The following is a 15977-nucleotide window of genomic DNA, read 5'->3' as shown; positions in this document are numbered from 1 at the left end:
TTTTTAATGAGAAATATTTGCCCCTCTAAACAATTCTGTTAATAGATAAGTCATTATTTACGGAGACGCAGGGGGAACCGTATCTGATGGGGGAAGGCGGCTCGACGTAACAGCAGCAACTCGAGCACATTGCTGCCCCCTATATGTCAAGAGGACAAATAACACCTTTTCTGTTTAAATTGCCAACCCGCCACAGTGGCGTGTGTGTTGATCAAATTCACCCGTCACTTCAAATATTTACCCGCATTTGGTGGGTGGCGGGTGCTAATTTCCACCCCTGAGTTAAAATGCCAGTCATGAGGCCAGGCACGCTGGTTCTTATAGGTATGTGCACATTTTTTATTCTACTTTGCTTGAATCAATATTTAAAGTTTAATAGTGCGTGGGTAAATAAATAAATAAATGGTAAAGCAGCCCTCTGTTCATTTTTCCCTCCTGCAGTTGCTCCTCCGGACCAGCAGGGGGCGCGCTGGGACTGGCGGCCGCAGACACCGTCGCTGTGTGTTTTCAAAGATGTCTGCGCCCTGAAGGATGCTGCTGACGGCGTGAAGGTTCCCGACAAGCGACAGGTATGAAAACATCGAAACTTCTGTGGATTTAGCAGAGTTTAACACATTGCATATTGAACCTGGCAACGAGATTTGGATCAGTTTTGACCGTCAGGTTTGGTTCCGAACAGCTCCTTGTTGTTTTGTGTGTTTGTGAAAGTGCAGCTGCTCTGGGAGTCACTTATTTTATAAAAGACGGGTCCTAGATACATTTCAGGAGGTTTATTATAGCTTTGTGCCTTTTAGCAAACCCAAATGAACCTTAAAATGTGTGTAATTATTGACAAATCACTCAAACTGGAATAAAACCTGAGCTGTGGCTGTCAGACAACTCGATTCTAATTTATGTTAAAGTTAAAAGTAGGATGGCTTGACGGTTTCAGTCGAAATTATCACAACTTTAATAATTTGTACGTCATTCCCATTGGTCACATGTAGCCTTATGAAGCAACTGGAACACACTGCGCATGCTCAAAGACAAAGAAACTTTGAAATTTAAATTGTTAAAGGGTGTCCAAAATAACAACAAAATCTTATAACAGTTTAAGCTAAGAAACAGTGCCCTCATTTTTATGTATAAACCATTTAGGACATGTAACAGAACCAAGATCAATATAAATGTTAAAGCTGCTGACAGTGGTTGATTTGTGGTCACCATGGTGACTCTCACTCTCTGACTGCCAAGTTAAAGACAGACAGACAGTAAGCCTAAAACGAACAGTCGCTGCGTGAAAACTACAAGTCAGATTCTAAAGATTCTTGATTCATGAGCAGCAGAAGGCTTTGACGGTCGTACATGTGAGTTTTTTTTTATGTTTTACTTGTTTATTTTGAGTTATTAGGACCCTTCACTTCTGGTTTTGAGGAGAATATTTTGAGCTAAAATAGAACTGAAGTCTGTGGAGGCTTGAGCGTTCGCTCTCTGCATTTTAGAGAAAAACACAAGTCCTGTAGTAGTGAGAGACACAGTGGGTTTTTGCCAAAATCCCATTGATTGAAATGGCTTTTTTTTCTCACAGATTTTGTCTTCATTGTGTCACGTATCTCTACCAAAGCTCACAGTACGCTATTCCTGATCCAGCCACATGTTTTTGGTGCATAATTTACTCCTGTTTTTTTTTTTCAAAGCTACTTAGTGAGGTACAGGGCAAAAATGTTGAAAAGAGTAGTAATTACGGAGCCTTGACACTAATCCTTTGGCACTTCTAAAAATACTTTATTGTACAATCCTTCACACTTCAAATGGGCTGTTTGAAAGTTAGACAAAAGTAGGAGTAAAAAAAAAAAAGCTTTACAAACGAATAAATCCACCAGAGGGAACTCCTACCAGAGGGCAAAAGCTTGTAATCTGAGCAGAGGATATGTGATGGACGATCAATATCGTCTGAGCTTTTCTGAAAACAAACTGCTCATAAATCGACTGCAGGAGCTGGTCTTTCATAGCTTTGTTTACCAAATAAACAAGCTGAGTTTTTAGTCATTCAGTGGAATCTGACTAAGCTCTCCAATACAGACTGGTAAAATAAAAACATAATATCTTGGTCCACACTATATACTAAAGTTTATATTAAAAGAATGTAGTCTGCCTTATTGGCAGGAACACAAACTTTCTGATGACTGTGGAACAAAAAAACGGATAATTGTCATCCATCCATTATCTGCTGCTGCTCCTGAGTCGGGTCTTGGGAGCAGCAGCTTGAGGAGGGAAGCCCAGACTGTCTTTCCTAAGCCAGCTCTTCCGGGAGGATTTCCAGGCGTTCCCAGGCCAGGCGGGACACATAGTCTGTCCAGCGTGTCCTGGGTCTTCCCTGGGCTCCCCTCCCAGTTGGACATGCCTGGAACAGCTCCCAATGGAGGCGTCCAGGCAGCATCCTGACCAGATACCCGAACCACCTCAACTGGCTCCTCTCAATGGGGAGGAGCAGCGGCTGTACTCAGTCTCTCCTGGATAACCAAACTTCTCACGCTATCTTTGAAGTGGGAGTCGTGCTCCATGAGAAGTCACAAACTCGGCTCTCATTCACGTGGTTGTGTGACAAAATTTGCATCATTTTGTTCTCGTAGCAGCTTCACGACACAAGGCCCTGGCCTAATTGCTGCGGCAAGTGTTGTGTGATTGATCAGAGGTTGTTGTAGGTGTGTTTAAGCGGAAAAGCCGGTGAGCTTTCATGGCGCCATTTTGCTTCTTCCGCTCCGCTGAGAAGCAGCTGGCCGAGGCTGTTAGAAAATACAGCCGTCTTCACGACTGTTCCAACAAAACAAGGTCAGGAGAGTTTAGAAGCCGGTGGGAAGAAACTCGTTTTAACGCTGTAGGAGGAGCTTCCCGGGAGTTCTGAGTCGAGTGTTTCATGAACTATGAAAGGTGTGTGTGAAAACTATCGTCTCACAACTAAATGGCAGCAAACAGACTTCTTATGGAGTACGACGGAGCCTTGAGGGAGGGAAAACTATTTTTGACCGCCTGAATCAGATCTCGTTCTTTCGGTCACTACCCAAAGTTCATGACCAAAGGTGAGGGTAGGAAAGTAGGTCGACCGGTAAACGGAGAGTTTTGCCTTGCAGCTCAGCTCCTTCTTCACCCCCAACAGACCTGTGCAGAGTACACAGTAAAGCAGAAGCTGCACCGATCCTTCTGTCCGATCTCACGCTCCATTCTTCCCTCACTCGTGAACAAAACCCAGATACTTCACCTCCTTCTCTTGAGACACTCCCAACCAGAGAGGACCGTCCCACTGTCATCCGGTTATTTTGATATTTACAACATCTACTGTGGCTGGATGTTTTAAATAAACACTTCTGCTTAAGGTGGTATTTAAAGGAGCAACATACATGCAAGTTAAAACCTGAGACAAATATTACATCTTTTACTAACACTAGGATAATCTTAAAGTGACTATAAATTCATCCATTCTGAATTGGACTGAATCCAAAAGGTAATTTTGAAAAAGGTAGTTGTAGAGGTCCATTCAATGATTACTTTCTGAAAGTTTTAGTAAATTCTTCCTGTGGTTTATGAGATGTTTTGATAACAGATAAACATAAATCCTTCACAGACACGGGCAAAAACATTATTGTCCGCCTTCGCCTTTCGAGGGCGGGCGATATTCGAAACCTGAATAAAACTCTGTAATCCAATAATTAGTAAATCCAAACCTGTGAGTGACAATACAGGCATGTAATGGGGAAAAAACTGAATCAGTTAAATTATTTAATTCCGCTTTTCAGTCAATAATTTGCTGCAAATCATGAAAGACTACTTTAAAAAAAAAAACTGTGACAGAAATTAATTATCTCCCCTGAGCTGCTCACAACTCCTGAGATGAAAAGAGGGGGAAAAAAAAATCCTTTGATAAAATCAGAAACATTGCTGATTGTTTCAGTGTTTAATGCTCGATTCTAAAAAAGACTACATTTCTGCTCTGCTGCACAGAACATTAGAGGGAAATATTATTGGACCCCGTCGTGTGCAATAAGTAACACCATTAATTCACCAACTGAAGGAGAGCTGTGGCTGATAAAACAAAACTACTGATGTTAATATTGTTTTATGAACTTCTGCTGCTTTTACAAGTTCAAAAAAACAACTGCTGAGAATATTTATTGGGGTGTGTGCTTGGACTCATTTAGAGAGAATTAAAGAAAAAAAAATGGAGCATTTTGGTGAAAGTTAATAAAGTGTAAAGCTTTTGACACACAATTAATCTCATTTAAAACTGCATTAATAAAGCTCTCTATTTCTCTTAGCAACAGATCATAATGTTTTACCTGGAAAAAAAGAAAAGCTTTTTACTCAATTGCACCCACATTAAAACATCACGTTCTATTGAACTCGGTGAGACACCGGGGACAAGGACACTCTTCTCCACGGCTACAGACATAAAACATGGAGAAGGTTAAATCTATTTCAACTCCACTTTTTTTTTTTTTGACTTTCAGACAAAGAACATTCGATACACGTTTTTCTGTTCATCTTTTTACTTTCTTTGTGCACTTTTAAATAAAAAAACCTCCAAATATTCTTTAAACAAGACTTGTTATGATTTAATTATGACTGAAGCAGGACATGACAACAGATTTGCGCATCAAAAACTCTTAAATGTACCATTTTTTTTTTGTTGCCCAGCGCCCAAAAGGCGAAGGCAGACCATATTATTTTTGCCTGTTTCTGTTAGCAAAATATTTCACGAACAACTGGACAAATTTTAATGAAGCTCTCTTGAACTATTCATTAGAAATATTATCTACAGCTGATTAACTTTTGGAGTCAGCCCGATTCAAGATGCCTGCCACAACCAGCTGACCTTCAGAAACACAAAAATGGCTAAAACTAGGCTCATTTTACAGCCATTCACCAAAACTTTGATCTAGAAGTAGCTGAGAGTGATCATTAATGGATTGCAGAAGTTCTTAGTCAATAACAAAATAAACAAAATATCTCATGAACCACAGGATGTATTTTAGTGAAACTTTCAGGAAACGATCATTAGATGTACGTCTACTTGTGGAGTTAATTCGATTCAACATGGCCGCCACAGCTAATTGATGTTAGCTCATTAAAATTGTTTCAGCCTTCACATTTGGCTTGTTTTTGAACTACAAATTCAAAAAAAAGCTTTTCTTAAAGAGATGAATTAATTAAAACAGACTGGTATAATCGTGCGATTAATCACAGATTTGTAGCTGTACCACACTAAATCTGAGCTCCAGTGTTATAAAGTTAAAGCCATTTTTGTGTGTTGATAATCTCACTTCGTTGTGGCTGCCATCTTGAATGTGATTGACTTCAAAAGTTATCCGATGATTACTTTCCAGGAGCTTTATTAAAATCTGTCCAGGGGTTTCAAATATTTTAACAGTACAGACAAAGGAATTTACATACTCATGGAAAAATGTTATTGCATCAAACCCAATTTCCTTCTCATCCTCTCGTTGCACTGCTGTTTATCCTTAACGTAAAGAAGTCTTGCAAGCAATAAGAATGAATTTATCTTCTTCTTGCACATTCCTGTCGTACAAGCAGCAGCCTAAAACCTGAAACATCTTGTCTCGAGTCGCGGCTGAGCTCCTAATTTAACTCTGCCTTTATTCTTGAGTTGTTTTGATGCGTTTTCTGCTCTGATACCAGAACACACTGACACCTGTACGTTACTACATCATAAAAAAAATCAACGTACCTGTCTGCAAAATATATCAAAAACCAATCTGAAGTCAGAGTATCGCATGCGACTCCTCGGTCGCTAAAGTTTTGTTATATTCGTTTGTTGTTGTTGTTTTTATTAAGATTTGCTTCATGTGCGAGTATTTTATTTATTTATTTATTTGCAGCACGTTCTGCCGTGCTGTTCAAAGATTCTCGGGGAGGCAAATGTAATTCAGAGGAGCTTGTAAAGAAAACAGCCTCTCTGGGGTTTGATCACAGCGAAGCAGGAAGAGTAGATGCAGGTTGTTTTGGCTGGAAGTCGTCTCTGTTCAGGTGCACGGACCTGGGTTGATCCTGAGCTGCAGTGATAGCTGCGCGCTTCATCAGCAGTCAGGATTTCTAACCATCAGGGACAACGCAGAGGGCAGCAAACACGAGAACACAGACTCCGTGTGACCTCTGCGCGTTAAAATTATGACACGGCAAATATTTGTCTGCTTCATCTTCAAGAGTCTGCAGCCTTTCCTATCAAAACAATAATGTTTACACAACTGCAAAAACTAGTGCACCCTTAAAATAAAACCAACATCTTCTAGGGTCTTATCAGTCACGTTGCCGTGACGATGACGTTTTGCTCAGTCTCATGTCACGCTCAGAGTGTGTGCTCTGAATGACTCTCTGCTACTACCATGTTAAATTGTTTTCCAATGTCTGCAAAACCGACTGCGCTGGCTAATGTTGATCAGCTGCAGTGGCCATCTTTAATCGTGGTGACTCCAAAAGTTAATCAGTTTCAGAGAGTTTCACTTAAATCTGTCCAGGGGTTCATGAGATATTTTGGAATCTAACAGACACGTGAAAACATTATCATCTGCTTTCAGTGGCGGGCGATAATTGTTATACACTGTTAACATTTTAATTGTTGTTTTTTTTACATGCTAGGACAAATAAACCCTGCGTAGGCCTGTTAAGTTGTTCCTGTATTACTTTAAAACAAAACAGCAGCCTAATGACTTCAATGTGTGAACATAAAGCAATTTGTTGTTCATTTAATTACAACTTAAATGCATTTCTTCAAATAAAGGCCTCTCTATGCTTTTGCTGCTTAGTGAACCCGCAGGAATTAATTTCTTATTGCTGTAGAAATAAGTAGCCATATGTTTGTTATATATAAGTGTTCTGTTATATTGGTAGATGCAAAGCTGCACTTTTGCGTCTCTTTGCAGCAGTTTGCATAAAATGTGTTGAAAACTGTGAATGTTCTGGTGGGTTTCAGACGAAGGCCTCCCTGTATGCCAGGAAGCAGAGTAAACAGAGAAACAAACAAACTGTTCATAATGTCTTCAACGTCCTACAGTCAATCCAACCTGCTCGTTGCTTTTCTGTTCGTGTCAGACTGTTGGATAACTTCTCAAACTAACCTGTCCTCAGTTTGTGCCATTCAAGCCTTTTTCAGGTTTAACCATTAACTTATAGACAGTTATTTGGTTAAATCTGCTGCTTCTTAGTATTAAATCCAGTTTGTCTTCTTTCAGGAGACGATTTATAAACAGTTTATTCTCATTATTTTCACCTGCGGCCGAAAGGCGGGCAGTAATATTATTTGCTTATGTGTGTCTGTTAGCAAAATATCTCATGAACCACCGGAGGGATTTTAATGACCCGTGACGAGCTTTAAAGAAACAGATTTTAATTTACAACTGATGAACTTTTGGAGTCAGTCCAGTACAAGATGGCTGCCACAGCTAAGCGACCTTAGCAAAAACACAAATGGCGACAACTCAGTCAGTTCTACAGCAATTTAGTGTGGTAGTAGCTGAGAGTCCTCCCCAACTCACACTCTGACTGCATGAGATCACACATAATTTATTTTTGACTAAAGTGACTACAACAAATGTTTCTACATAACTTGATCTTTCTTTGTGCTCTGTACATTGACAATAAGAACATCCTATTCTATTCTGTTCTACTCTATTCTAGTTTAAAACTTTGGTGCGAAAGGCAGTGAGAAATATGTGTTCCTTCAAGGAATGCTTGGACTTTAAATTTTTTTATTAGAATCAGACGTTTTGTCATTTTATAAAACCAAACGAAATCAGGGGCCGCTCTCTGGTGTAAATAGCTACCAAGAATAAGTTAATAATGTACTAAGAAGGATAAATATTAATAAATATAGCTTTCAAAGACACTATAACAATCATAAGACTGATTTAGGAATACACTAACATACAAGTATGAATCGTATTAAAGAATAAAAGCTTCATGAGTTTGTGCTGGTTAACATTATAGCTGCTTTTAACCTCGTGGTTCTTGTTTTTATTGTCAGACGGCGCCTCCAGATCCTTTTTTTTTGTCATTTGTACCCACTGAATTTTGATATTTCTCAACATTTTGCTTTTGTTCTTTTCTTAGAAAACTCTGTAGGTTGTAAAACAAACGCTCAGTCACATAGCATCTGATTAAATGTAGAATATGTCTTTGCTGGATTCGTAACGATTAAAATCTAATTTATTTGAGTTTTTATTGGTGGGAAAACAAAAGTCAAGATCGTTTTAGACTCTGTAGACCAGAGAGCATCTGTGTGAATTAATTTGAAGCTTCTGCAGAGCAGCTCTCCAACATGAGCTCGTAGAAAGCGACTTGTGCAGCTGGCGCTCTCGTGAGTGCATCACTGATGGATGCTGGAGTCCCTGATGTGTTTGGCAGAGAATCACTGTTTGTGTCAGGAGCTTCAGGAAGTGATGCGCCCGCAGCAGCATCGCTCAACTCCAGCATCTGACTGGACACCTGTCACTGCAATCTCTCCAATTATTTCCTGAATTGTTGGGCCCAACACTTGTATCTCCTCCTCCAGTTGTCACGCTTAAAAATATTTTGCCAGAGCCGAGTTTTTAGAAACATCTCTCCTTTGTTAAAGCTAACAGACAACCAGTTTCACTACTGCTGTTGTTCTTTTTTTGCTTGTTTTTATTCTCTCTGAGCGGCATCTTTTCATATCCTTTAGAGGACTTTCAGTGCATGTCCTTCCATGATGAATATGAAGTGTTGTTTCGGGCACGACCAGCCGAACACCTCCAGTTTATCACTGAGCATTAGTCATCGATCAGCCTACCGGGGTTTTAACTTTTCCTCTCTCTTGTTTCTGAATATCTTTAGATCCAGGCTCAGAAACAGAGGTGATAGACTCATAATTTGTGGAACAAGCAACTAATCAAACTGTTGGTTGTTTTAAATCAAAGCTGAAAGTTTCATTTGACTTGCTTTTAGTCCGATTTGAGGAAGATGTCTTGCCTTTTTATTTTCTTTACCTGCTTCTCCTTTCTGGGTCATGGGGAGCTGGTTCTTATCTCCAGCAGTCACTGTGTGAGAGACGGGGGACACCAAGGACAGGTTGCAGGTCCTTCACAGGGACACATTGAGACAAACAACTATTAATGCTCTCACACACTTAGAGACAATGGTAGAGAACAAAAACATGCATATTTTTGTTCTGTGGGAGGAAATTGGAGAGCATGTAAACTCCACCAGAAAGGCCCCAGGTTGGGAATCGATCCTGCAACCTTCTTGCTGGGAGGGGACAGCTCTAACCACTGCACCACTGTGTTCAATTACATAAAGTGTTACTATCACCGACCAATGAAAGGCGAAGGCAGTTCATGATGTTTTTGTCTGTTACTGAAGTATCTTATGAACCACTGCACCAATTTTACCAAAACTTGCAGAAAAGAGTCACTGGATGTACTTCTATTTTTGGAGTCAATGCAGTTCAAGATGGCGCCACAGTTGGTTAACATTTTAGACACAAAAATGACAAGAACGCAGTCAGTTTTACAGATATTGCACCAAACATCGATACGGTTGGAGTTGAGTCATTCACATCTTACAATGTGGCAGGAGGTTGTGCATAATGTTAGTTTCAAGGTTTGATTGTTTTTAAGCAAAAGGTGATTTTAGGATAAAACTCTGGGATGAAAAGCAGGGGGCGATATGCATTCCTTCAGGGAGTGCTAGATCCATAATTGTTTGTAGTATTTAATTATTGCTTATAGTTTATTTACATTCTTGCTAATGATTATGTCTACAGACCAGAGCTGAAGTGATCTTTTTAACAGTAAAAAAGAAAGATTTATAGACAAATATTTAATCTGATTTCAGGCTGAAACCTCAAACTGGCTTTATGTTCGACTCTATAAAGTGTTGCTCAGACAAAACCAGCAGCTTTAATAATTGTTGTGTTGAGGTTCGAAAAACAGACGATTTCATCTTACCTCCTCCCACAGTATGAATTAATACTTAAGCTTTTTAATTTAACGCTAATGATGAGAGTAAATATACTTAGATGGTATCTGGTCATGTTGAAAATTGCTTGTTTGACCAGAGTCTCACAGCTGAGGACAGATTTGACGTTGACCACAGCCTGGTGTCCCGCTGAGCGGCTTTAGGACTTCACTAAATGGCACCACATACTGAGTTCTGGGCAGAAAAAACTGCCTTACGAAGACTGCCTCGGCTCCTTCCCATCAAACCCGTCTCTCTGACCTTTAAGTCTTGGCTCCACACTGGTTTCAGCTGGTGTTTCTAATCGCAGACGGATACAAAGATCAGTGTGTAACTACCAAAGGAGCTGAAAAATCAGTTTTCTTCACATCATTGAGGAGGTATTTTTATGCTTTGTTTCTCCACCAGATTAGTTGTTTTTGGTGAAATATCTTCTTCAGTACTAATACTAGTACCGCCTCATTTCAGAGTCTTGAACTGAAAATGTTTTGGGCAGCAATAAAATAACATTATGCACTAAATTATATGATGTAAGAAATGCTCAGATAATGTTGTGAATGATGATGAACCACATATAGGGTCAGTTGGCTGTGGCAGCCATCTTGAATTGGATTTCTGTTCTGATAGTTTCATTAAAATCCATCCACTGGTTCAGGAGACATTTTGTTAACAGACAGACACAGTTGCCTTCAAACTGTTAATATCAAAATTTTAAACAAATAATTAGTGGAATCTCGTAACACCCAGAATATGTGTTGGACAACAAGAAATTATAAGTCACTTTTTGTAAAAATCTACTGAGTTGCAGGCAGTTTTATGTTTGTTTTTTTTTAAGGTCAATTTGCTGTGGTGGCCATCTTGAGTTAGATTGGATCCAAATTCATCCAGTGGTGCCTGAGATATTTTGCTAACAGACAAGACGCGCGTCTAAAACATTGTTGCTCTGCCTACAGCCTCAGAGCGGGCTGAAGTCGATCCTCTGCATGTGAAATGGGGCTCTTCGTGTTTCGGTTTGTAAAACATGAACGCTGACAACATTCCCCCTGCAGTTCTAAAACGGTGATTAAATGTTCGTCTGCACAGTAAGAGCATCACCTTAACATAAAACGTGAATTTAAAGTGAAATCACCCCCCGACTGTACACAGAAGATTTGATGCAAAGCAGCTCTCGCAGCTTAAAGCTACTGAGATTTGATGTAACATCAGACTGTTTGGTGTAAAATGAATTTATAACTTAAAATCGAGGAAGTAATGAGATGTTTAATCCTGAGATGCTCAGCTGAGCCCGGAGCTGGGAGTCGTGAGACCTGTGGGCTAAAATGGAGGTTAAACCAGGTTGTGTGTGTGTCCCCTCCATTTGGTCTTGAGGGATCATTTCAGGCTCTTCATGAGTCTTCGTTTTATTTGACTGGCCTTTAGCACTTGGCATTCAGCAATCAATAGCTCCAGGGCCGAAGTTTGATGGGCTGAATACTAATGTGGTGGAACGGCGCCGTCACGTGACTGGCTATCTATAAGTTTATATCTGATGTTATGTCTTGATCTTATTGAGGGCGCTTTGAGCGGCTCAGCGAATGATCGCAATGCAGAACGTTTGCTCTGTTTGGTCACTGCAAAAAGCCTCATTGATTGCAGATAATCTGTAGCTCCTAACTCATACCACGGTGCCTTCTCAACAGAGGCGACTTCCCAAGGTTCCCTGCTGCCAGCGAAGGCCTCCGCCGCGCTGTTTATTGTGCTTTTATAACGCAGCTTCAGTGCTTTTTATGAATCGAAGGACACAGATTATTTAATGAAGCTCTTAATGGTGTTCCAACTTTTCTGCAGAGATGAGCAAAAACACCAAGTCGTCGTTTGTAATTCTAATATGCAAATGCAAAATTTCCATCTTAAATGCGCTTCAGGGAGACCATCTTAAGAGCCGCGCACTAACTTGTGAATTCATCTCCCAGCTGAACGTCTTGCACAGGTGAAAACAACCAGTAGATGGACTTTTAAACCCAAAGCTGTATAAAAGATTAAAGATGAGAAGAAATGCTTCTTTCTTGATGGAATTAGCATTCCTTGAAGAAATGCACATCACCCACCAGCTTTCATGCCAAAGTTTCAAACTGTTTGTGCTCAGAGTATGTGAGTCAGCTACTAAGACAGATATTTTGCTAACAAAACGTCAACACACACACAGGCAATTACATTTACGGCCATTAAGGATGGGCGATAAAAATTATTTTTAGAGAAGGGGTCTGACATTTAATCTCTTTTTGTTCGTTTCACAAGATGGAAGTAGAAGAACGTCTTGGTCTGTCGAGCGACTGTTACAAGACGAGAATAAGAATATTTCAGCTCCTATCAGACTATGACAAAATTGCACCCTCAGGACAGTAGATATCAAGTAATGGATCTCATGTTTCTGAGCAAACCCAGGTGGAAACTCGCGAGAATGAATTTAATCTGTCAAATTAAATCATTCTAATTAGGGGAGGGGAATTATCAGCTTAGCTGCAGATATCATGTTATTGCAACGCACGAGAGCAAAGGAAGTCGCAGAAAATAAGAATATAGAGCAGCTCAAACATACGAAATCAAATAAAATCCTGAGCTGAGATGGAAAATAACATAAATCCATTTATCTGCCCCATAATGATAAATTAACTTTCTCCTTCTTGCTCTAACAGCTCTTAAGTTTTCAGGAAAATTTCTCTCTTTAACTTAAAAAAAATCACAGAAATTTGCTCTAAATACAACCTGCCCTGGAGCTATTCATGTTCACCACTTCAAATTAAATCCTGTTTTTTTTTTTCTTTTTTTTTCCTGTTGACATCCCAGAAAGCAGAATGAGACTGAAAATGCATTTAAACATCATCAGGCAGAAATATTGTTCCCTCGTTGATGCTGGAGCCAAACTAAAACGGAGTGGCCGACAGCGAAAGGATGCCGGATAACCAATAAAAAAATCATTAATTCTACCTTTAAAAGTAATAGAAAATTGAAATTAGACAATCAAATTATTTTGTAGCTTCATTGTTATTTTGTTTAGCTTGTAGTCCATTAAAAAGTTGATTCATCCTGTATTTTATCCTTAAATAAAAGCCGACCTTTTTGACGAGAAGACAAAAATAACTCGTCTTCTTGTTGATTCATTAGTACCTGTTGAGGTGTGAGCAGCAAAACCGACTTTAGACTCTGCCTGTGTTACCATGGGAACCATACTTTCAATTTAAGATGCAGACCGGATTATATGTGTTCTTCAAAGCATTGCAGATGTGACGATCAGATTAAGATCTGGCGTTTTTTAAAAAGGACTCATCTTTATCCTATTTGAACAGTCTCTAAACATTTGTTGACGAGGTGCATTATCTTGATGGAAGAGGCCACTTTCATAGAGGAATGCCACTGCCGTGTGGTCTGAAACAAAAGAAGAAATTTAAAAATTCACTTAATGCTTCACAGAGAGGCAACTTAGATCCTGGGTCCATACTCTTTACACAATAAAACCAAATAAAGAACAGAATTTTTCACGTTTTTGCTAACTTGGCAAGTTAAATTGCTGTTATTGTTTCTGGTTGTGGACCTTCTGGTATGCTCGTAAGATGCTGCAGAAATGTAAGATTTCTAAGATGTTTGCATGTTTTGTGTGTTTTTTAAGAAGCCTTTGAGTCAGGTAGAGGTCAGGACAATCCATTTCTTCAGTTTAGGAAACCATGAGCACAGATTAGTAAAATTGTTGCAGTCTATGTGCAACAGCTGTGTTTTCAGTGAGGAGCTGAAGAAAAAGGTCAATACCACACCAGGTGTGAAGCAAGAGTTTAGACACCATCTGAGATCTGCTTTAATATTCAATAAAATCAGTGGTATTGTGTTTAAAGCCAATAAAATCACGTCAAACATTGACCTGATCACGTATCAGACCTTCATGTTGGTGTCATTCTAACGGTTAGATAGGAAACCTGAACATTTGTATAATTTTGGACCATTTTTCTCCTTTTCTTGCTTTAGACAGTTCCTCAGCACTCCTCCAACTCAGAATTAGACTGATTTTCAATAAAATTAGTTGAACTTTCCGCTGCTGAAGAGACGTTATTTTGTAATTGTAGTAATTTATTTAGACGTTACTGATTCTCGGGTTTGAGCCCAAAACAGTAATCTGTTGCCCGCTCTCCAAGACTGAATTCAGTTGCTCATCCATTAAGGTCACTTTGTGACTTTGTGTACTGTTTTGATGCCATTCACAGCAAATAAACTCCCGTTTTAAAATGTGGCGTCAAAAACACAACAGACACAGAAGACCTGGATTTAGGGGACCGTTCGTCGCTAGATACTCTTATCACTCAGGAACATCAAGGACACAAAAACTGCGTCAAATATCTGGTGAGAAACCACTTGAAGTGTATTTTTTTGTTGTTTTGCCTTTGATTCTGGTTGACAAACCTTTGTTGCCACTAATTAGGTTGGAGTGTAAAATTGTAGATCCCTGAGGTGAGTGCTGTGGTGCGACTGACTCAAAATTAGGATAAATGAGTCCGGGTGTCGATGTCTCCAGAATAATGTTCACTGGCAAATCCAGTTTTACAGACTTCTATGATTTTTCTAAACGGAAGGGACAGATTTCATCTTACCTCCACCCATCCGTCCATTTTGTTTACCTGCTTTTCCGCGCAGGTTTGTGGGGGGCAGCAGGTGTTTATCTTCAGCAGTCTTCAGCGGTCTTTGTGCGTGTTATAGAGCTCGGCTCTATAAAGAAGAGCTGGGACATTTAGAGCCCGTGTAAAAGGGGCATGCACATATGTTTCTGGTCCTGGAGAAAACCCACACAGAAAGGCCTCAGCTGGGTTGGGAACCTGCGACCGCCTTGCTGTGCGGTGGTATTGTGCTCCCCAGATTTCTCTAACGTTTTATTTTTATTTCTATACCTTCTACTTTCTTTCTAGTTCCTTGACTGCTCAAAAGCTGTAAAATTGTTCTCTGATCTCACTATTTTTTGGAGGTTTGCCGTCCTTCAGCAGTAAGGCTCCCGATTTAACAACTCACTGCTGAAAGACATCCAGTAAATCGGGGGCAGATTAAATATATCTATGAAGTTTTATGGTAGTCCTCTCCTTAGTCATTAAACACTTTATTCCAAACCATAAAGGTCATATTCATAAAGAAAAAGACACCGGCTCATGGATGTAATAATAAATACAAAGCTCTGATCTGCAGGTGATTTTGCATCAAAAGTCAAAAGCTCAGAGGTCTGCAGGATTCATCTCATGGGAATAATAAATTTATGCCTGTGCACAATTTAATGACACAGAAGGAATGAGAAATATAAAGTAGTCAAATTGAGGGTTATAAGTACGCTGACTTTTTTTGGCCCCTAATCTGACACATCCTAAAATAAATGCTAATGTTAGCACTAAACCTTGGCAAGCGCGGGGTGGATTTCAGTGAGCCTGACTGCCTGGTGGCCTGCAGAGGTGCTTCAGGACAGACGGTGAATAGCTGTCGAGATCAGCTGCATAAAGGGGCTCAGATGAGGTAAAATTTAAAAAGAAATCTTTACTAAAGGAGTTCCATTTGCATTTTTTTTTCCAGAATGTTCCTTTGAAATGAAAATGTTTGGTTCAGAGTCAGTGAAGTTGGGAATTTTAAAAAATATATTTATTTATTTTCCCACCATTTTTAAAAAATGTTAATTTGTCAGAGATGCGAAGAAGAGACGGCCGTGTGTGACAAAGGTTACTGAACAAGTCTTCCTTCTGAAGACTTTGCAGGTACAAAAGCTTGAAAGCTTGATCCCAGAAAGAAATTAATTACTATTCAGCTTTTATTTCATCAGACTGCAGCAAAAAAAAGATTCAGAAAGGAGAAGACGACGACTTAATTTCCCTCAGGCTGATAAAATATCAGTACCATTTATATCGAGCACAGTCTGGGACTTTCAAACCAAAGAGAAGTCTTAAAGACCAATTTGTTCATTTTTCAAAAATGTCACTTTATAGAGATTCGATATCTGTAACCTTGACTTTTAA

At 39.6% G+C, this 15977-nt stretch overlaps 1 protein-coding gene across 1 annotated transcript in view; it reads left to right on the top strand.

The window, feature by feature from the left end:
• The first annotated feature begins 440 nt into the window (after window positions 1-440).
• The window catches only part of mrpl11 (mitochondrial ribosomal protein L11), a 60310-nt gene continuing 44773 nt past the window's right edge, over window positions 441-15977 (top strand). The window contains exon 1 of the mRNA XM_017408472.3: window positions 441-569. The gene's annotated coding sequence lies outside the window, so the exon portion shown is untranslated. The remainder of the gene's footprint in view (window positions 570-15977) is intronic.

Source organism: Kryptolebias marmoratus, linkage group LG9, assembly GCF_001649575.2.
Source record: "Kryptolebias marmoratus isolate JLee-2015 linkage group LG9, ASM164957v2, whole genome shotgun sequence".
NCBI classification, from domain to species: domain Eukaryota; kingdom Metazoa; phylum Chordata; class Actinopteri; order Cyprinodontiformes; family Rivulidae; genus Kryptolebias; species Kryptolebias marmoratus.
This window is presented reverse-complemented; position numbering and strand designations above follow the sequence as displayed.